The 7,180-nt window shown below is 40.5% G+C and overlaps 1 protein-coding gene across 1 annotated transcript in view; it reads left to right on the top strand.

The window, feature by feature from the left end:
* drosha (drosha ribonuclease III) overlaps positions 1–7,180 on the top strand; it is a 135,040-nt gene that overhangs the window by 87,761 nt on the left and 40,099 nt on the right. The window lies entirely within an intron of this gene.

Raw genomic sequence — 7,180 nt, 5'->3', positions numbered from 1 at the left:
ACACACACACACACACACACACACACACACACACACGCACACACACACACACACACACACACACACGTCGTTCAACCAGCCAGCCATTTGTAATCATAGGGGGGGCCCAGAAAATGTTTGGAAACCACTGGCTTAAGTAATAGTTGTTAGCATAAATAACCTTTAGCTTATCTGGATGATGGCAAGAGTGAGTTTAAGTTTGTTTAGCTAGTAGCATGAATGACCTTTAGCTTGAGTAGTGGTTAGCATAAGTAACATTTTGCCTATCTAATATCATGAGTTTTAGCTTGTTTAGCTAATAGCATAAGTGTGTTTTAGCTTGTTTAGCTAGTAGCATGAGTGACCTTTAGCTTAAGTAATAGTTGTTGGCATAAATAACCTTTATCTTATCAGGATGATGTCAAGAGTGAGTTTAAGTTTGTTTAGCTAGCAGCACGAGTAACCGATAGTGTGAGTAGTAACTGTTAGCTTAAATAACCTTAAGCTTGATTAACTGGTAGCTTGAGTGACCTGAGTTCATTGTAGCTCAAATAGCTACTGTTTGTTAGCTTATGTTAGTTGTATTTTAGTTTAACTGACTTTAAACTGCAGAAATTGTGTCTGATTTAGTTCCAGACAGTGAGGAAAAAACGGTGGATGTACTTTTATTATTTGTTGTGTGTAAACTTCTTGTTTCAACTGCAGATAATCACCTCAGAAAGCCAGAACTCACTTGTACTTTATTGAAGATTTTGGTCTGTGCTTCATTATCATGATGAATTGACCAGTAGCAGTGAAGTTGTTCAATAATAAAATTGTAAAAAATAAAATAAAATCAACCCCAGAAGAAAAGCAAAGGACTCTGAGGATAGTTTGCAGAAGCTGTAAAGCGAGTGTCATTATTCACTCTAATTGTGTGTTTGCTCCAGTAGCTGTTTGCTTAGCTGCTCTCATAAGCTTTAGCAATGAGACTTTCTGAGTGTGTGTAACTCTAGTTGAATAGCTCACCAGCTGCTGGAGAGCTAACAATTTAACTTAATTAGCTAACTAATTTTAGCTTGGTTAGCTGTTAGCTTTGGTTGCGACATTAAACTTTTGGAAACCTGCAACTGCTTGTATAACTTTGCTCAACCCTGAAGACCTGACAGTGGAAACGGATCTATTTTTATAGATTGTATCTCTATCTGACATTAATCAGACCAAATCTTTATTGTTTTAGGTTGGTTGGTATTGCCAAAAGTTTTTCTATTTGATGAAGTGTAAAATTTTTAGGCAGGTGTTCACTTTGACTATATTATCAGTAACTTCAAGCTGTAGAAATGTGAATACTTATTGGGTTTAAACATGGCAGGTGATGTGGATTTGTTTAATGATGGAGGACACGGTCCAAGGAGATCAATACCTTATATTAAGTTGTGCATAATTATTACGCAGCTTCTCTTCCTCAGGCAAAAATGAACCAAAAAACTGACTGACTGAAATGTCAAAAAGTGGAAAAAAGGCTTTCATAGGAATGCTGCGCTCTTAAAATTGCTAATATATGGGTGTGTGATCACAGGAACATCAAACATTTAGTTGTAAGTATGCAAAAAAAAATGCTAATTAGCTGCCAAAGACTTGAGAAGAATCAAACATGAAACTACGAGGAGTCCATTCTCCATCGTTCGTATTCCAGAAATGCAACGTTGTTCAGAGTTTAAGGTAAGGCAGAGCGGAAAACCGAACACCCAGAACTATCTGAAGGCAGATTTTTCAAAGGTTTTATGGACTGATGACTGGAGATGTGCCGATCTGGTGTTTTTTCCTGCCGATACCGATCACCCATGAGGGCCGATCACCGATACCGATCACATAATTATTATTTTTTTTTTTTTATCATAAACACTACCGGTTACATTATGTGGAAAAGGAACCATGAATTCACCTTAATTTAGACAAAAACTTGTTTTAAATAACTTTTTCCAAGAAGAAAACTGAACAAAACAGGCATTGTGCAAATTGTACTGCTATCAGTAATACTATCTTTAACAGACTGATAACATATGGAGGCTCTGAAGAGGCTAAATAATGCAAAGAGCCAAAATAAAACCTCTCAGCATTGCCAAAAAAAATTCAAGTATAAAACTTAACATTCAAAGGCAAATACAGGATACATTACAATAAATAATCCAGAGTTACTGAATGAAAACTTCCTGTTAGCATGGCGGCTAGCTGATTACTGTTAGTTCTGAGTGGCTGTTTCTGACTGAGTGGAGTAATTATGCAGAACAGGGAGGAGATCGATTATTTTTTCAGAGATTATCTGACTCATGTTAGGACAGCGAAAGTTTTAATACGTATGTAAAATGTATTTTTTTAGGTTAGATGCTGCAGCTTTAAGCAGAGGTTCGGTGTGAGAGTCACTACCAGGTGGAGAGGAAGCGAAGCTCCGTCTGTGAAATATTACTACCTGTAGTGTAGCAGTGGTTCAACAGCGAGAGCAGAACCAGCGTCTTACATCGCAGCTCGAAGACTTAAATAATTTTGCGGGTTATTTGTTAGCTTTCTGACCGTCATGCTAATCCGGGTGAGTGTTTGTAGCTGTGCGCTGCTTTACCTGCTATCTGATCCTCCATATGTCTTTTTTACTGCAGTGAGCCTCGATTTAGCCAAACTCCGTCAAGTATGGCATTGTTTTTATGTCGTATTAGCTTCGTTGTATTGATGCATTTTGACCTGCTTCAATTTTCCGCCGCAACAATCAAACGTCCCAAATCACTCAGTGCGTTATAGTTATAGTTCCACATCGCTTAGGATTTGTTGCTGCGCGTTTGGGCAGAATGAAGGAAAGAGGAGACCAGCTGCACAGGCAGGCTGAGAAATGATATGCAGGTGATCGGCAACAAGAGGCCGTGATCGCTGATCACCGATCATGCACTTTTTCACGAAAATCGGCCGATTATGATCGGTGGCCGATCGATCGGCACACCTCTAATTGATGACAGAAACTCTTGACGGATCAGATGAATGGAGCTCAAAACAGGAAAAAGTCTGCATCATTCATGAAGACCGTGATTTTTAATGCAGGACAAAACTCCATTTCATACGTTGAAGTTTCTGAGTGCGTGACTCGCCAGCAAAGAGGCTAAAGATGAAAATCCGTAGGTTTTTTTTCCACCTTATGAATCTATTATTTTTAAGTTTCCTTATAATTGTGCACAAATACCTTTAAAACCTCGTTCATATGCACCAAATAAAAAGACACATCCACCTTTTCTCTCTCTCTTCACAGTTAAATCCGACCAAACTTTTCTGAAATCATTTTTATTTTTAGTTGTTGTGTGTAAACGTCTGGTTTCAACTGCAGATATTCGCCTCAGAAAGCCAAAACTCACTCGTACTTTACTGAAATTTTAGTTCCAAGCTTCATTATCATTCATAGTTATGAATTAACTGGGAGCCGTGTGGTTGTTCAATACCAAAATTATTAAAAAATCAACCCCAGAAGCAAATCAGAAGACCTTGTAAAGATAGTTTGCTGAAGCTATGAAAGAGTCATTATGCACCCTCTTTTTTTAAATCAAGGCTAAACACACGTTTCTTTTTTGAGTTGCCTTAAATGGAACATCATTGATTTAATCTGCATTCCAGTTTTTCATTGCTTTCTTTGCAACACTGCAGTGTGATGTTGTGTCTTCATCATGTGAAGCACGTTGGATTGCCTTGGCGAAATGTGCAATACAAATGTGCGTTCAGTGAAATGAGTTCTGCACCTCGTTGTGCTGAAACGCCACTCGGAGTGGAAGAAACCAGGAGTCGAGCAGCAACATGGAAAATCACGTTAGGGGCAAAAACTTCAATTTTGGAGACTTTAAATGTGGAAAGAAGAGGAAAGAACACTACGAAGGCATTTTGGATCATTAAAATCGGCGTGAAAAGTGATGCCATTGGCCGGTCAAACAGAAGACGAAGAAATGTCCGCCATCTTTTTGTTGTTGTTGTTGTTGTTTCCCTGTTGGTGATGCAACGACCAGCAGCTCTCGGCAAAACCCAAACCTGTTCCAGAACCGGTTCTCTCTGCGGGATCGCGCTGTTTTGGAAGGAAATGCCCTAAAACTTAGCCAAGTTATAGTTTTAAGGCAATTGTACCAAACTACAGGGAACATATGTCTTTAGAAAAGTTTGACATCCTCATCCTCACATCTAGAAAGTAGAAGGAATTTGTTTAATCTCACCCGACCTTGGACAGGAAAAGTTTAGTCTGGGTTAATGGGACACTTTATGCAAAATTAACCGTTTGCAGGTTTTTCTATTCCGTTTGGGTTTCTACAGCTTCTGAAAACAAACGCTTGCACTAAACCACCCAGCCGGGTTTTGGCAGTAAGTTTATCTTTGAAAATGAGTCATTTCACAAACATTTGAGGTAACAATCAACGGGCGCTGAGCCGTTACCTAGCAACCTTAAAGAAGCCCACCCCCGTTACCTAGCAACCGAAGCAAAGCTCCAGCACCTTTGGTCAGCTGGTTGTACCGCTGTTCAGTGGCTGCTGGACGTGATTTATTGTTGCATTACCATCCAGAAACCACTTTCTGTATTCTGGTTGTGCAGAAGGCTCCACTTCTGCTTTTCAAAGCTGTACGGTTGTATAGTTTTGCTTCTGTTTGCACCCATTTCCATGTGAGTGCATCTTATTTGGACTTAAAGTAAAGAGGTCCTAAGACATCTCGACTAAAGTCTCATTATCTAACAATGATTTTCTTTTTTTTTAAAATGTAATTAACATGTTTTCTCACGTAGATCTGTTCTAACCTGTTCAAGGAAACATGATGGGTCACCTTTAATGTCGCGTAACGTGACAAAGTTTGGTCTTTTCATGCAGCGGATCTAAAACTAAGGTTTGATCTCCATCAGTTCCATCACTTTTTACCAGTTTGCATCCAAACTGGTCCAGACTCTCCTGGTTTTCTGGCGTCTTTTCCTCTGTGTGTGCGCGAAGAAACATCACACGCTGGAATCTGAAACAATCTAAAGCCGTTCTTCCCTCGTCATTATAAACATATTTTTTCACGAGTGTTGAAAGCTCCCAAAGTTACAACATGAAGCCCAGAAATTGTTGCTGAAGGGTAACAAGGTGTAACCTAATTTCCTTCCCCACCAAGACGGGGAGGAAGAAGTGAAAGAGGAGCTGCCCTAATGAGGTTTGAGCTGACGGCGGTGGCAGCTCGCCACGGCATGTGTAATTGCGCGTGCACACATCTTTGGCATGCGCCGGGCTTGCCACCGCCGCGCCCTGCGGAGGGATGTGGGGCGCCTCGCGGTTTACAGGCACTTCCTCGTGTTTCCAGTTGATCCCACCAACACCCAGCGCACAGACAAGCTCTCCAGAATAATTTAGCGGAACGTCATTTACGTCGAGTGCGGATTACAAAACTTCTCCTTCGGTTTATCAGGGGGGTACACGAGTGCCGCAGCTCTGATTCCTCCTTCGTTTTGGACTCTGAAAGTGATGCTTTGAAGGCGTTTCAAGCATTTTTATATTTATTTATTTCTTCATTGCTTCTGTTGATTCCCCCCCCTCTCCTCCTCATCCTCTCTTTGCTTCGTTTGAAGCCTTGCTCCTGGCCATTCCCCCTGAAGGGTAGCCAGCTCCTGTGAGTCCTGAACTCGTCAGATGTTGTTAGTTGTGATTCATGACATTTAAACGCCTCGCGTTAATTAACAGAGGGAATTTATATATATATATAAAAAAGAGAGAGAGGCAGGAATGAAATGTTTCTCGGTACGTGCCGGAAGATGGAACCATGACATTACCGGCAGCGCTCCAATTAAAATGCTCGGTTTAAAAATACATCTCTGCTCGCCGGCTTGCCATGGGAGACTTTGAAAAATGATGCTTTAAGAGAGCGCAGACAAAAAGAAATGTTGGGAAAATAAAGGATCTTCTGAAGAGCCTTGATCTGGTGTGTTTGGGAGAACAAAGCAGCAGAAGGTCAGATAAATGTGCTTCAGTTATCTTTGAATGTCCTCGAGAAATTGCATGGATTTCTTCTGGAAAATATGTGTTGGTCAAGCTAACAGTTGCTCCACACAGAGACCAATTAGACGATTCCAGCAGCTTAATTAATGCCCCCGTAAGAACGTCTGCATGCATTTACTTATTTACACTTTTTGACTGTTTAAGCATCACAATTCCTCCTTTGATGAGCTTGGTCATGAGCAAATATTGTGGTGAAAGACTGAGATGCATTTTATCTTTATTACATGCAAAATAACAATGAAAGTCACAGTTACTCAAACAATTAATCGTGATTAATTGTTGAGATCAGCAAATTTAGTGATTTAATAATTAACTAGAGCGTACACTCAAAGGCAATTTTGCTAAAAAAGAAAAATTAAACCAAAGCTGTACAAAGAAGAAAACACCTTTGTGTGTAAAAATATGTCTTGGCCAAAACTCCTTAGTTTCACTCGGCGCAGATTCACTACAGGAACATTATAGCATTTTAATCAATAAAACGTTTTTTCTTATTTAACCTTCCTGTAGCTTTAGTGCGACGCTCATGAGGAGCGCGGCGAATGTCACGGTCGGTATTGTTCCGTCAGACCGTCAGTGCCCGGAACCACACAAAGGAAAAACAAATAATAAAAAAAACAAATCTAGAGTCGCAGGAGAGTTGAGGAAAGAGTTTGTTTGCATCTCTTAATGTGTTTCTGATATTATATCATAAAAGGATTAAGTCAATGCATGAAAAATCTGTAGGATAAGCCATTTTCTTCACCATTAATCGATTACCAAAATAATTTTTAATTGGAGCGGTGGCTCCTCGTCTTTGATGAACAGGTGACTTTCTGTACTAGTGAGTCACCAGATGAATCGACTGTAAGAAACGCCAGAGAGGTAAAAGGAGCTGATTGACTGAATGACTGAGCGTCTCCATCTGCTGCAGCTCTTCTGTTTGATTAGAGGTAAAAATATGCAAACGGCACCAAGCACAGCACGGCACTGGGAGGACTGGGAGGAAGGGTTTTATATGATGAAGACGTTTCTTCTTCATCACCAGCCCAGCGGGCTATCTGAGCGTAAAAACCGTTTCAACTGAGGAACGCCTGAAAGGAGGCATGGACTCATCCATCCATCCATCCATCCATCCATCCATCCATCCATCCATCCATCCATCCATCCATCCATCCATCCATCCATCCATCCATCCATCCATCCAT

This window comes from Poecilia reticulata, linkage group LG20 (genome assembly GCF_000633615.1).
Source record: "Poecilia reticulata strain Guanapo linkage group LG20, Guppy_female_1.0+MT, whole genome shotgun sequence".
NCBI lineage: Eukaryota > Metazoa > Chordata > Actinopteri > Cyprinodontiformes > Poeciliidae > Poecilia > Poecilia reticulata.
Note: the sequence above shows the minus strand (reverse complement) of the source record. Positions and strands in the feature narration are given on the sequence as shown.